At 53.1% G+C, this 16,098-nt stretch overlaps 1 protein-coding gene across 1 annotated transcript in view; it reads right to left on the bottom strand.

Annotated features, from left to right (window-relative positions):
- The window catches only part of ADAMTS15 (ADAM metallopeptidase with thrombospondin type 1 motif 15), a 158,540-nt gene that overhangs the window by 32,722 nt on the left and 109,720 nt on the right, over positions 1-16,098 (bottom strand). The gene's annotated exons all lie outside the window — the stretch shown is intronic.

Genomic DNA, 16,098 nt, shown 5'->3' with positions numbered 1-16,098 from the left:
GAATAGCATGCCGCTGCAAGATGCTGTGTGTTATGCACACGCCCGGGCTAAGCGGCGTGTGCGTGTGATTGGTAGTGATTCCACTGGACCGTGCCGGAGAGTGAATGCCTGGAGGGGCGTGACTAAGTATTCACCCGATCCGACCAGGGTCGCACGACGGCATACGACGCCAGTGCACCAAGGAGGAACCGAGCAGAGGGACCAGGTGCTACTCCAGGACAGACCCCGGACACGGCTGTTGACCCACACAGGGGAATACAGGAACAGGCTGGTAGGCTGGCACACAGACTGGTATGCAGGCAGGCGGGTATGCAGGCAGGCGGGTATGCAGGCAGGGGGGTAAAGGCAAGCACAGCTAGAGTGCAGACAGGGAGGCACTAGCAGGCAGGAACACAGGCGGGATAGGACCCAGTACACACCGGGACTCAGGAACAATACAGGCAGAGGGTTACAGGCAAGCACAGCTAGAGTGCAGACAAGGCTGAGCAGGGAGGACAGGGCTCTGTTCACACGGAACAGACAGGAAGGGAAAGACAGAGCCAGATACTCACACAGTACTTGCAGAGACAACAAGCAGGAGTTAGGTACGAGTTCAGACTCTGCAGAAAAAGGAAGGGAACGGACATAGAGGCAAAACAGGTAAAGGACAGGAGAGAGTTCAGACTGGAACTGAGTGTACGGAGGAGACCGACACTGCAGAGGGATACAGGAGCGGGTCTGGGAATACGGCCCCCAGAGAGGCGGAACGAACAGGCAAGGAGCGTGTTCAGACAGGACAGACCAGACACAGGAGCGGGTCTAGGAAATCGGCCACTAGAAGGCGAGAGGAACAGGCTAGGAGCGTGTTCAGACAGGACAGACAAGAGAACACAGAAAGGAGTCAGTTCAGACACGGGAGCTGATACCGCAAAGCAGGAGACATACAGGACTCAGTTCAGACACGGGAACTGATACAAAAAGCAGGAGACATACAGGACTCAGTTCAGACACGGGAACTGATACAAAAAGCAGGAGACAAGAGACGGGACCTGGCACCTTCAGAGTGCAAGCACACACTGAAGGAAACACTATGCTCAGGCAGGGATAGAAGGGAGCTGCTGAGCTATATACCAAGTGACAGACAGCAATAGGCTGAGGACGCACAAGGGGTGTGACCCACAGCAGGTACAAAAGGCAGGAAGTGATCGGGCGCCGCCCTTAAGCAGCAGAAACAGACACAAACAGACAGCATGGAGGGAAGCCAGAGAGACATTCTGGACAGGAGATCAAGTGCGCGCTCTTGCACAGTGGGAGATGGACCACTATGCAAGGACGCCGCCAGGTATGTTACAGTACCCCCCCCCTTACGCCCCCTCTTCTTCAGGCCTGCCAGAATCTTCCGCAGGGAATTCGAGGGCCAGTCGTTCACTGGGTTGGAGGGGGACAGAGACTTAAGGGTAATCTCTGCTTCGAGGTACATCTTGTCAAGCTCACAGGAAGAAATAGACGGGTTATCACGTACATAATGAGGAAAAGTCACTGTCTCTTTGTTATCTGGTGGTATCCCGGAGGATTCAGGAAACAACTGGAGGTCCTCCGCCGGGTCAGAAGAGTGCAGAGGCTCAGAGAAAACAACTGCTTCAGAGTACACTAGGTCGGACTCACTGGAGGAAGCAGGCGAGGTATCGGGTACCGAGTATAGGAAAGTCTCTGTCCATTCACCACCAGGTGGCACCCCGAAGGGTTCTGGAGACAGCTGGCGGTCCTCCGCCTGGTCAGAGGGGTGTAGAGACTCACGGGTAACCTCTGCTTCAGAGTACACTAGGTCGGACTCACTGGAGGAAGCAGGCGAGGTATCGGGTACCGAGTATAGGAAAGTCTCTGTCCATTCACCACCAGGTGGAACCCCGAAGGGTTCTGGAGACAGCTGGCGGTCCTCCGCCTGGTCAGAGGGGTGTAGAGACTCACGGGTAACCTCTGCTTCAGAGTACACTAGGTCGGACTCACTGGACGAAGCAAGCGAGGTATCAGATCCAGGATATAGGAAAGTCTCTGTCCATTCACCACCAGGTGGCACCCCGAAGGATTCTGAACACAACTGGAGGTCCTCCGCCTGGTCGGAGGGGTGTAGAGACTCAGGAGTAACCTCTGCTTCGGAGTACACTAAGTTGGACTCACTGGACGAAGCGAGCGAGGTATCAGGTACAGAGTATAGGAGAGTCTCTGTCCTTTCGCTACCAGGTAGCACCCCGAAGGGTTCAGGAGACAACTGGAGATCCTCCGCCTGGTCGGAGGGGTGTAGAGACTCGGAGGTAACTACCACTTTGGGGTACCCATTGTCAGGCTCACAGGACGAAGCGGACAAAGTATTGAGTACCGGGTGTAGAGAAGTCTCTCTCCATTTGTCATCGAGTGGTATCCCGGAGGGTTCAGGAGGCAACAGGGGATCCTCCGCCAGGTAGTAGAGGTGCACAGACTCTGAGGTAACCACAGCTTTGGAGCATCCTTGGACATGCACACCGGTTAAAGAGAAAGAAGCATCTGATGCCGGGTGCAGGAAGTTCTCCTGTGTGGAGTCTGGATGGGCAGAAGTCTCTTCGGCCAGGAGAACTGGTGCACTACCCACGCACATTACCCATTGGGGTTTCTCCGGGATACAGGGAGATGAAGCTTCAGTAGGGACTTCAAGGTTGGGGTCAGGAGGACTCAGGGAGGACAGACCCTGGCGTGACGGCTTGCCTCTACGTCTAGCACGTCTGGACTGCCTCTTGAGGTTGAGAGAAGTATTCCGGAAAGCGTAGTCACCCTGTGAGGATTCTGGGTGGGCAGTAGTCTCATTGGGCTGGAAGACTATTGCGCTACCCACACACATTACCCGTCGGGGCTGCTCCGGGATATTGGGAAGTGAAGCTTCAGCAGGGGCTTCAGAGTTAGGGTCCTCGAAGACCATACGAAAGGCCACCAGGAAGGCCTGCAGGTCAAGGATGACAGGATCCCATGCTTCCCATAGGGGGGTGACCCATTTCAAGGCATCACCCGCTAGGTAGTCAATCATAAAGGCCACTTTAGCCCAATCGGAAGGAAAATAGAGAGGGTAGGCCTTAAAGTGTAGCATGCATTGCTCCACAAATGCACGACACTGTCTTGGATCCCCATAGTAACGTAGCGGATCCGCAGGAACGAGGGCTGATAGATCCATCTGGACGGGTGCGTAATTCGCCTGGAACTCAGCTAAAGGGGGAAAAAAAATTTATTTATTTTATTTTAATGCATGTATTCGCTGGAAAAACTTCTCAAAGAGCGAAGGCCGTGGGGCTCAACGGGAACCATGGCCTGAGCATGCTGTTATGCACACGCCCGGGCTAAGCGGCGTGTGCGTGTGATTGGTAGTGATTCCACTGGACCGTGCCGGAGAGTGAATGCCTGGAGGGGCGTGACTAAGTATTCACCCGATCCGACCAGGGTCGCACGACGGCATACGACGCCAGTGCACCAAGGAGGAACCGAGCAGAGGGACCAGGTGCTACTCCAGGACAGACCCCGGACACGGCTGTTGACCCACACAGGGAAATACAGGAACAGGCTGGTAGGCTGGCACACAGACTGGAGGGTATAGGCAGGCACGACTGGTATGCAGGCAGGCGGGTATGCAGGCAGGGGGGTAAAGGCAAGCACAGCTAGAGTGCAGACAGGGAGGCACTAGCAGGTAGGAACACAGGCGGGATAGGACCCAGTACACACCGGGACTCAGGAACAATACAGGCAGAGGGTTACAGGCAAGCACAGCTAGAGTGCAGACAAGGCTGAGCAGGGAGGACAGGGCTCTGTTCACACGGAACAGACAGGAAGGGAAAGACAGAGCCAGATACTCACACAGTACTTGCAGAGACAACAAGCAGGAGTTAGGTACGAGTTCAGACTCTGCAGAAAAAGGAAGGGAACGGACATAGAGGCAAAACAGGTAAAGGACAGGAGAGAGTTCAGACTGGAACTGAGTGTACGGAGGAGACCGACACTGCAGAGGGATACAGGAGCGGGTCTGGGAATACGGCCCCCAGAGAGGCGGAACGAACAGGCAAGGAGCGTGTTCAGACAGGACAGACCAGACACAGGAGCGGGTCTAGGAAATCGGCCACTAGAAGGCGAGAGGAACAGGCTAGGAGCGTGTTCAGACAGGACAGACAAGAGAACACAGAAAGGAGTCAGTTCAGACACGGGAGCTGATACCGCAAAGCAGGAGACATACAGGACTCAGTTCAGACACGGAAACTGATACAAAAAGCAGGAGACATACAGGACTCAGTTCAGACACGGGAACTGATACAAAAAGCAGGAGACAAGAGACGGGACCTGGCACCTTCAGAGTGCAAGCACACACTGAAGGAAACACTATGCTCAGGCAGGGATAGAAGGGAGCTGCTGAGCTATATACCAAGTGACAGACAGCAATAGGCTGAGGACGCACAAGGGGTGTGACCCACAGCAGGTACAAAAGGCAGGAAGTGATCGGGCGCCGCCCTTAAGCAGCAGAAACAGACACAAACAGACAGCATGGAGGGAAGCCAGAGAGACATTCTGGACAGGAGATCAAGTGCGCCCTCTTGCACAGTGGGAGATGGACCACCATACAAGGACGCCGCCAGGTATGTTACACTGTGGTAGCCATGCTGGTTCAGTATGCCTTCAATTTTGAATAAATCCCCAACAGTGTCACCAGCAAAGCCCCCCACACCATCACACCTCCTCCTCCATGCTTCACGGTGGGAACCAGGCATGTAGGGTCCATCCGTTCACCTTTTCTGCGTCGCACAAAGACACGGTGGTTGGAACCAAAGATCTCAAATTTGGACTCATCAGACCAAAGCACAGATTTCCACTGGTCTAATGTCCATTCCTTGTGTTCTTTAGCCCAAACAAGTCTCTTCTGCTTGTTGCCTGTCCTTAGCAGTGGTTTCCTAGCAGCTATTTTACCATGAAGGCTGCTGCACAAAGTCTCCTCTTAACAGTTGTTGAAGAGATATGTCTGCTGCTAGAACTCTGTGTGGCATTGACCTGGTCTCTAATCTGAGCTGCTGTTAACCTGCGATTTCTGAGGCTGGTGACTCGGATAAACTTATCCTCAGAAGCAAAGGTGACTCTTGGTCTTCCTTTCCTGGGGCGGTCCTCATGTGAGCCAGTTTCTTTGTAGCTCTTGATGGTTTTTGCAACTGCACTTGGGGACACTTTCAAAGTTTGCCCAATTTTTCAGACTGACTGACCTTCATTTCTTAAAGTAATGATGGCCACTCGTTTTTCTTTACTTAGCTGGTTTTTTCTTGCCATAATACAAATTCTAACAGTCTATTCAGTAGGACTATCAGCTGTGTATCCACCAGACGTCTGCACAACACAACTGATGGTCCCAACCCCATTTATAAGGCAAGAAATCCCACTCATTAAACCTGACAGGGCACACCTGTGAAGTGAAGACCATTTCCGGTGACTACCTTCTGAAGCTCATCAAGAGAATGCCAAGAGTGTGCAAAGCAGTCATCAAAGCAAAAGGTGGCTACTGTGAAGACCCTAGAATATAAGACATATTTTCAGTTGTTTCACACTTTTTTGTTAAGTATATAATTCCACATGTGGTAATTCATAGTTTTGATGCCTTCAGTGTGAATGTACAATTTTCATAGTCATGTAAATTCAGAAAAATCTTTAAATGAGAAGGTGTGTCCAAACTTTTGGTCTGTACTGTAGATGATGATGGAGGCGACGGGCGGTCACCAGATACTGATGATGGAGGAGACGGACACTCACCAGATACTGATAATGGAGGACACGGGCAGTCACCAGATACTGATAATGGAGGAGACAGGCAGTCACCAGATACTGATGATGGAGGAGACGGGCAGTCACCAGATACTGATGATGGAGGAGACGGGCAGTCACCAGATACTGATAATGAAGGACACGGGCAGTCACCAGATACTGATGATGGAGGAGACGGGCAGTCACCAGATACTGATGATGGAGGTGACGGGAGGTCACCAGATACTGATAATGGAGGTGACGGGCGGTCACCAGATACTGATGATGGAGGCGATGGGCAGTCACCAGATACTGATGATGGAGGATACGGGCAGTCACCAGATACTGATAATGGAGGAGACGGGCAGTCACCAGATACTGATAATGGAGGAGACGGGCAGTCACCAGATACTGATGATGGAGGCGACGGACGGTCACCAGATACTGATGATGGAGGCGACGGACACTCACCAGATACTGATGATGGAGGAGACGGACACTCACCAGATACTGATAATGGAGGAGACAGGCAGTCACCAGATACTGATGATGGAGGATACGGGCAGTCACCAGATACTGATAATGGAGGAGACGGGCAGTCACCAGATACTGATAATGGAGGAGACGGGCAGTCACCAGATACTGATGATGGAGGCGACGGACGGTCACCAGATACTGATGATGGAGGCGACGGACACTCACCAGATACTGATGATGGAGGAGACGGGCGGTCACCAGATACTGATAATGGAGGAGACGGGCAGTCACCAGATACTGATGATGGAGGTGACGGGAGGTCACCAGATACTGATAATGGAGGTGACGGGCGGTCACCAGATACTGATGATGGAGGCGATGGGCAGTCACCAGATACTGATGATGGAGGATACGGGCAGTCACCAGATACTGATAATGGAGGAGACGGGCAGTCACCAGATACTGATAATGGAGGAGACGGGCAGTCACCAGATACTGATGATGGAGGCGACGGACGGTCACCAGATACTGATGATGGAGGTGACGGGCGGTCACCAGATACTGATGATGGAGGCGACGGACACTCACCAGATACTGATAATGGAGGAGACGGGCGGTCAACAGATACTGATGGTGGAGGTGACGGGAGGTTACCAGATACTGATGATGGAGGTGACGGGCGGTCACCAGATACTGATGATGGAGACGACGAGCGGTCACCAGATACTGATGATGGAGGAGACGGGCAGTCACCAGATACTGATGATGGAGGCGACGGACGGTCACCAGATACTGATGATGGAGGTGACGGGCGGTCACCAGATACTGATGATGGAGGCGACGGGCGGTCACCAGACACTGATGGTGGAGGTGACGGGAGGTTACCAGATACTGATGATGGAGACGACGAGCGGTCACCAGATACTGATGATGGAGGAGACGGACACTCACCAGATACTGATAATGGAGGAGACAGGCAGTCACCAGATACTGATGATGGAGGAGACGGGCGGTCACCAGATACTGATAATGGAGGAGACGGGCAGTCACCAGATACTGATGATGGAGGTGACGGGAGGTCACCAGATACTGATAATGGAGGTGACGGGCGGTCACCAGATACTGATGATGGAGGCGATGGGCAGTCACCAGATACTGATGATGGAGGATACGGGCAGTCACCAGATACTGATAATGGAGGAGACGGGCAGTCACCAGATACTGATAATGGAGGAGACGGGCAGTCACCAGATACTGATGATGGAGGCGACGGACGGTCACCAGATACTGATGATGGAGGTGACGGGCGGTCACCAGATACTGATGATGGAGGCGACGGACACTCACCAGATACTGATAATGGAGGAGACGGGCGGTCACCAGATACTGATGGTGGAGGTGACGGGAGGTTACCAGATACTGATGATGGAGGTGACGGGCGGTCACCAGATACTGATGATGGAGACGACGAGCGGTCACCAGATACTGATGATGGAGGAGACGGGCAGTCACCAGATACTGATGATGGAGGCGACGGACGGTCACCAGATACTGATGATGGAGGTGACGGGCGGTCACCAGATACTGATGATGGAGGCGACGGACACTCACCAGATACTGATGATGGAGGCGACGGGCGGTCACCAGATACTGATGGTGGAGGTGACGGTAGGTTACCAGATACTGATGATGGAGGTGACGGGCGGTCACCAGATACTGATGATGGAGACGACGAGCGGTCACCAGATACTGATGATGGAGGTGACGGGAGGTCACCAGATACTGATGATGGAGGCGACGGACGGTCACCAGATACTGATGATGGAGGATACGGGCAGTCACCAGATACTGATAATGGAGGAGACGGGCAGTCACCAGATACTGATAATGGAGGAGACGGGCAGTCACCAGATACTGATGATGGAGGCGACGGACGATCACCAGATACTGATGATGGAGGTGACAGGCGGTCACCAGATACTGAAAATGGAGGAGACGGGCAGTCACCAGATACTGATAATTGAGGAGACAGGCGGTCACCAGATACTGATAATGGAGGAGACGGGCAGTCACCAGATACTGATGATGAAGGTGACGGGAGGTCACCAGATACTGATAATGGAGGTGACGGGCGGTCACCAGATACTGATGATGGAGGCGATGGGCAGTCACCAGATACTGATGATGGAGGATACGGGCAGTCACCAGATACTGATGATGGAGGAGACAGGCAGTCACCAGATACTGATAATGGAGGAGACGGGCGGTCACCAGATACTGATGATGGAGGCGACGGACGGTCACCAGATACTGATGATGGAGGCGACGGGCGGTCACCAGATACTGATGATGGAGGCGACGGACGGTCACCAGATACTGATGATGGAGGTGACGGGCGGTCACCAGATACTGATGATGGAGGCGACGGACACTCACCAGATACTGATAATGGAGGAGACGGGCGGTCACCAGATACTGATGATGGAGGAGACAGGCAGTCACCAGATACTGATGATGGAGGAGACAGACAGTCACCATATACTGATAATGGAGGCGACAGGCGGTCACCAGATACTGATGATGGAGGTGACGGGCGGTCACCAGATACTGATGATGGAGGCGACGGACACTCACCAGATACTGATGATGGAGGCGACGGGCGGTCACCAGACACTGATGGTGGAGGTGACGGGAGGTTACCAGATACTGATGATGGAGGTGACGGGCGGTCACCAGATACTGATGATGGAGACGACGAGCGGTCACCAGATACTGATGATGGAGGAGACGGACACTCACCAGATACTGATAATGGAGGAGACAGGCAGTCACCAGATACTGATGATGTAGGAGACGGGCGGTCACCAGATACTGATAATGGAGGAGACGGGCAGTCACCAGATACTGATGATGGAGGTGACGGGAGGTCACCAGATACTGATAATGGAGGTGACGGGCGGTCACCAGATACTGATGATGGAGGCGATGGGCAGTCACCAGATACTGATGATGGAGGATACGGGCAGTCACCAGATACTGATAATGGAGGAGACGGGCAGTCACCAGATACTGATAATGGAGGAGACGGGCAGTCACCAGATACTGATGATGGAGGCGACGGACGGTCACCAGATACTGATGATGGAGGTGACGGGCGGTCACCAGATACTGATGATGGAGGCGACGGACACTCACCAGATACTGATAATGGAGGAGACGGGCGGTCACCAGATACTGATGGTGGAGGTGACGGGAGGTTACCAGATACTGATGATGGAGGTGACGGGCGGTCACCAGATACTGATGATGGAGACGACGAGCGGTCACCAGATACTGATGATGGAGGAGACGGGCAGTCACCAGATACTGATGATGGAGGCGACGGACGGTCACCAGATACTGATGATGGAGGTGACGGGCGGTCACCAGATACTGATGATGGAGGCGACGGACACTCACCAGATACTGATGATGGAGGCGACGGGCGGTCACCAGATACTGATGGTGGAGGTGACGGGAGGTTACCAGATACTGATGATGGAGGTGACGGGCGGTCACCAGATACTGATGATGGAGACGACGAGCGGTCACCAGATACTGATGATGGAGGTGACGGGAGGTCACCAGATACTGATGATGGAGGCGACGGACGGTCACCAGATACTGATGATGGAGGATACGGGCAGTCACCAGATACTGATAATGGAGGAGACGGGCAGTCACCAGATACTGATAATGGAGGAGACGGGCAGTCACCAGATACTGATGATGGAGGCGACGGACGGTCACCAGATACTGATGATGGAGGTGACAGGCGGTCACCAGATACTGAAAATGGAGGAGACGGGCAGTCACCAGATACTGATAATGGAGGAGACAGGCGGTCACCAGATACTGATAATGGAGGAGACGGGCAGTCACCAGATACTGATGATGGAGGTGACGGGAGGTCACCAGATACTGATAATGGAGGTGACGGGCGGTCACCAGATACTGATGATGGAGGCGATGGGCAGTCACCAGATACTGATGATGGAGGATACGGGCAGTCACCAGATACTGATGATGGAGGAGACAGGCAGTCACCAGATACTGATAATGGAGGAGACGGGCAGTCACCAGATACTGATGATGGAGGCGACGGACGGTCACCAGATACTGATGATGGAGGTGACGGGCGGTCACCAGATACTGATGATGGAGGCGACGGACACTCACCAGATACTGATAATGGAGGAGACGGGCGGTCACCAGATACTGATGATGGAGGAGACAGGCAGTCACCAGATACTGATGATGGAGGAGACAGACAGTCACCATATACTGATAATGGAGGCGACAGGCGGTCACCAGATACTGATGATGGAGGCGACGGACACTCACCAGATACTGATAATGGAGGAGACGGGCAGTCACCAGATACTGATGATGGAGGAGACGGGCAGTCACCAGATACCGATAATGGAGAAGACAGGCAGTCACCAGATACTGATGATGGAGGTGATGGGCTGTCACCAGATACTGATGATGGAGGAGACGGGCGGTCACCAGATACTGATGACGGAGGCGACGGACACTCACCAGATACTGATGATGGAGGAGACGGACACTCACCAGATACTGATAATGGAGGAGACAGGCAGTCACCAGAGACTGATGATGGAGGAGACGGGCAGTCACCAGATACTGATAATGGAGAAGACAGGCAGTCACCAGATACTGATGATGGAGGTGATGGGCGGTCACCAGATACTGATGATGGAGGAGACGGACACTCACCAGATACTGATGATGGAGGCGACGGACACTCACCAGATACTGATGATGGAGGAGACGGACACTCACCAGATACTGATAATGGAGGACACGGGCAGTCACCAGATACTGATAATGGAGGAGACAGGCAGTCACCAGATACTGATGATGGAGGAGACGGGCAGTCACCAGATACTGATGATGGAGGCGATGGGCAGTCACCAGATACTGATAATGGCGGAGATGGGCAGTCACCAGATACTGATGATGGAGGCGATGGAGGAGACAGGCAGTCACCAGATACTGATAATGGAGGCGACAGGCGGTCACCAGATACTAATGATGGAGGGGACGGGCGGTCACCAGATACTGATGATGGAGGCGACGGACGGTCACCAGATACTGATAATGGAGGAGACGGGCAGTCACCAGATACTGATGATGGAGGATACGGGCAGTCACCAGATACTGATAATGGAGAAGACAGGCAGTCACCAGATACTGATGATGGAGGTGATGAGCGGTCACCAGATACTGATGATGGAGGAGACAGGCAGTCACCAGATACTGATAATGGAGGAGACGGGCAGTCACCAGATACTGATAATGGAGGAGACAGGCGGTCACCAGATACTGATAATGGAGGAGACGGGCAGTCACCAGATACTGATGATGGAGGTGACGGGAGGTCACCAGATACTGATAATGGAGGTGACGGGCGGTCACCAGATACTGATGATGGAGATGATGAGCGGTCACCAGATACTGATGATGGAGGAGACAGGCAGTCACCAGATACTGATAATGGAGGAGACGGGCAGTCACCAGATACTGATAATGGAGGAGACAGGCGTTCACCAGATACTGATAATGGAGGAGACGGGCAGTCACCAGATACTGATGATGGAGGTGACGGGAGGTCACCAGATACTGATAATGGAGGTGACGGGCGGTCACCAGATACTGATGATGGAGGCGATGGGCAGTCACCAGATACTGATGATGGAGGATACTGGCAGTCACCAGATACTGATGATGGAGGAGACAGGCAGTCACCAGATACTGATAATGGAGGAGACGGGCAGTCACCAGATACTGATGATGGAGGCGACGGACGGTCACCAGATACTGATGATGGAGGTGACGGGCGGTCACCAGATACTGATGATGGAGGCGACGGACACTCACCAGATACTGATAATTGAGGAGACGGGCGGTCACCAGATACTGATGATGGAGGAGACAGGCAGTCACCAGATACTGATGATGGAGGAGACAGACAGTCACCATATACTGATAATGGAGGCGACAGGCGGTCACCAGATACTGATGATGGAGGCGACGGACACTCACCAGATACTGATAATGGAGGAAACGGGCAGTCACCAGATACTGATGATGGAGGAGACGGGCAGTCACCAGATACCGATAATGGAGAAGACAGGCAGTCACCAGATACTGATGATGGAGGTGATGGGCTGTCACCAGATACTGATGATGGAGGAGACGGGCGGTCACCAGATACTGATGACGGAGGCGACGGACACTCACCAGATACTGATGATGGAGGAGACGGACACTCACCAGATACTGATAATGGAGGAGACAGGCAGTCACCAGAGACTGATGATGGAGGAGACGGGCAGTCACCAGATACTGATAATGGAGAAGACAGGCAGTCACCAGATACTGATGATGGAGGTGATGGGCGGTCACCAGATACTGATGATGGAGGAGACGGACACTCACCAGATACTGATGATGGAGGCGACGGACACTCACCAGATACTGATGATGGAGGAGACGGACACTCACCAGATACTGATAATGGAGGACACGGGCAGTCACCAGATACTGATAATGGAGGAGACAGGCAGTCACCAGATACTGATGATGGAGGAGACGGGCAGTCACCAGATACTGATGATGGAGGCGATGGGCAGTCACCAGATACTGATAATGGCGGAGATGGGCAGTCACCAGATACTGATGATGGAGGCGATGGAGGAGACAGGCAGTCACCAGATACTGATAATGGAGGCGACAGGCGGTCACCAGATACTAATGATGGAGGGGACGGGCGGTCACCAGATACTGATGATGGAGGCGACGGGCGGTCACCAGATACTGATGATGGAGGATACGGGCAGTCACCAGATACTGATAATGGAGGTGACGGGCGGTCACCAGATACTGATGATGGAGGCGATGGGCAGTCACCAGATACTGATGATGGAGGATACGGGCAGTCACCAGATACTGATGATGGAGGAGACAGGCAGTCACCAGATACTGATAATGGAGGAGACGGGCAGTCACCAGATACTGATGATGGAGGCGACGGACGGTCACCAGATACTGATGATGGAGGTGACGGGCGGTCACCAGATACTGATGATGGAGGCGACGGACACTCACCAGATACTGATAATGGAGGAGACGGGCGGTCACCAGATACTGATGATGGAGGAGAGAGGCAGTCACCAGATACTGATAATGGAGGAGACGGGCGGTCACCAGATACTGATGATGGAGGCGACGGACGGTCACCAGATACTGATGATGGAGGTGACGGGCGGTCACCAGATACTGATGATGGAGGCGACGGACACTCACCAGATACTGATAATGGAGGAGACGGGCGGTCACCAGATACTGATGATGGAGGAGACAGGCAGTCACCAGATACTGATGATGGAGGAGACAGACAGTCACCATATACTGATAATGGAGGCGACAGGCGGTCACCAGATACTGATGATGGAGGCGACGGACACTCACCAGATACTGATAATGGAGGAGACGGGCAGTCACCAGATACTGATGACGGAGGCGACGGACACTCACCAGAAACTGATGATGGAGGAGACGGACACTCACCAGATACTGATAATGGAGGAGACAGGCAGTCACCAGAGACTGATGATGGAGGAGACGGGCAGTCACCAGATACTGATAATGGAGAAGACAGGCAGTCACCAGATACTGATGATGGAGGTGATGGGCGGTCACCAGATACTGATGATGGAGGAGACGGACACTCACCAGATACTGATGATGGAGGCGACGGACACTCACCAGATACTGATGATGGAGGAGACGGACACTCACCAGATACTGATAATGGAGGACACGGGCAGTCACCAGATACTGATAATGGAGGAGACAGGCAGTCACCAGATACTGATGATGGAGGAGACGGGCAGTCACCAGGTACTGATGATGGAGGCGATGGGCAGTCACCAGATACTGATAATGGCGGAGATGGGCAGTCACCAGATACTGATGATGGAGGCGATGGAGGAGACAGGCAGTCACCAGATACTGATAATGGAGGCGACAGGCGGTCACCAGATACTAATGATGGAGGGGACGGGCGGTCACCAGATACTGATGATGGAGGCGACGGGCGGTCACCAGATACTGATAATGGAGGAGACGGGCAGTCACCAGATACTGATGATGGAGGATACGGGCAGTCACCAGATACTGATAATGGAGAAGACAGGCAGTCACCAGATACTGATGATGGAGGTGATGGGCGGTCACCAGATACTGATGATGGAGGAGACAGGCGGTCACCAGATACTGATAATAGAGGAGACGGGCAGTCACCAGATACTGATGATGGAGGATACGGGCAGTCACCAGATACTGATAATGGAGGAGACAGGCGGTCACCAGATACTGATAATGGAGGAGACGGGCAGTCACCAGATACTGATAATGGAGGAGACAGGCAGTCACCAGTTAATGATGATGGAGGATACGGGCAGTCACCAGATACTGATAATGGAGGTGACGGGCGGTCACCAGATACTGATGATGGAGGCGATGGGCAGTCACCAGATACTGATGATGGAGGAAACGGGCAGTCACCAGATACTGATGATGGAGGAGACAGGCAGTCACCAGATACTGATAATGGAGGAGACGGGCAGTCACCAGATACTGATGATGGAGGCGACGGACGGTCACCAGATACTGATGATGGAGGAGACGGGCAGTCACCAGATACTGATAATGGAGGAGACGGGCAGTCACCAGATACTGATAATGGAGGAGACAGGCAGTCAACAGATACTGGTGATGGAGGAGACGGGCAGTCACCAGATACTGATGATGAAAACGACGGACACTCACCAGATACTGATGATGGAGGAGACGGACACTCACCAGATACTGATAATGGAGGATACGGGCAGTCACCAGATACTGATAATGGAGGCGACAGGCGGTCACCAGATACTAATGATGGAGGGGACGGGCGGTCACCAGATACTGATGATGGAGGCGACGGGCGGTCACCAGATACTGATAATGGAGGAGACGGGCAGTCACCAGATACTGATGATGGAGGATACGGGCAGTCACCAGATACTGATAATGGAGAAGACAGGCAGTCACCAGATACTGATGATGGAGGTGATGGGCGGTCACCAGATACTGATGATGGAGGAGACAGGCGGTCACCAGATACTGATAATAGAGGAGACGGGCAGTCACCAGATACTGATGATGGAGGATACGGGCAGTCACCAGATACTGATAATGGAGGAGACAGGCGGTCACCAGATACTGATAATGGAGGAGACGGGCAGTCACCAGATACTGATAATGGAGGAGACGGGCAGTCACCACATACTGATGATGGAGGATACGGGCAATCACCAGATACTGATAATGGAGGTGACGGGCGGTCACCAGATACTGATGATGGAGGCGATGGGCAGTCACCAGATACTGATGATGGAGGAAACGGGCAGTCACCAGATACTGATGATGGAGGAGACAGGCAGTCACCAGATACTGATAATGGAGGAGACGGGCAGTCACCAGATACTGATGATGGAGGCGACGGACGGTCACCAGATACTGATGATGGAGGAGACGGGCAGTCACCAGATACTGATAATGGAGGAGACGGGCAGTCACCAGATACTGATAATGGAGGAGACAGGCAGTCAACAGATACTGATGATGGAGGAGACGGGCAGTCACCAGATACTGATGATGGAAACGACGGACACTCACCAGATACTGATGATGGAGGAGACGGACACTCACCAGATACTGATAATGGAGGATACGGGCAGT

Source organism: Phyllobates terribilis, unplaced genomic scaffold (assembly GCF_046119375.1).
Source record: "Phyllobates terribilis strain yellow unplaced genomic scaffold, ASM4611937v1 Scaffold_12__6_contigs__length_324123572, whole genome shotgun sequence".
Taxonomy (NCBI): domain Eukaryota; kingdom Metazoa; phylum Chordata; class Amphibia; order Anura; family Dendrobatidae; genus Phyllobates; species Phyllobates terribilis.
This window is presented reverse-complemented; position numbering and strand designations above follow the sequence as displayed.